This window comes from Elephantulus edwardii, unplaced genomic scaffold, assembly GCF_000299155.1.
Source record: "Elephantulus edwardii isolate Elephantulus edwardi_28Jun2011 unplaced genomic scaffold, EleEdw1.0 scaffold00042, whole genome shotgun sequence".
Taxonomy (NCBI): Eukaryota; Metazoa; Chordata; class Mammalia; order Macroscelidea; family Macroscelididae; genus Elephantulus; species Elephantulus edwardii.
Window position 1 is genome coordinate 20,203,926 of NW_006399792.1, and position 558 is coordinate 20,204,483.

Here is a 558-nt window from a genome sequence, read left to right on the forward strand (position 1 = left end):
ACTCAATGGCACATAACAACAACAACAACAACAACTCTTTGATTTAATACCCAAGTCCACTCATTGCCACTTAACTGATTTCACCTCATAATATCAGGTTGCCAAGGGTGGAAACCTTAACACAAATAGACTGCCTCATCTTTATCCTGAGGAGCAGCTATTGTATCCCAATAACCCCCCTGATTAGCAGTCCAACACATAACCCAGATGAGATCTCTCTGTTACAGTACAAAATTGAAAGGGAAAAAAATACAATTATTGGAGAAAATGAAATTGTTAATGTTATAAATGCATCTTTTTTAAATTTATTATTAATTTCAATGAAAATTTATAGAGACTTTGGATTTCCATTCATTCATTGTTGGTTGCACTTTTCTCCCCTCCCAACCCTCCCCGCCCAGTACACTACCCTCTTGGAAAAGTAAAAGAAAAATTCTTTCATTTTTTTACAATCCCTTCCCCGAGGTCCACTCCACTATGCAGCCTTTGCTCTGGACTTCCATCATGACAAAAATACCTAATCACATATCCCTTTTAAACAGTTTTCTCCCTCATCTG

The 558-nt window shown here is 37.1% G+C and overlaps 1 protein-coding gene across 1 annotated transcript in view; it reads left to right on the forward strand.

Moving 5' to 3' along the window:
* Positions 1 to 558, forward strand: part of CCDC158 (coiled-coil domain containing 158) — a 137,976-nt gene that overhangs the window by 129,615 nt on the left and 7,803 nt on the right. The window lies entirely within an intron of this gene.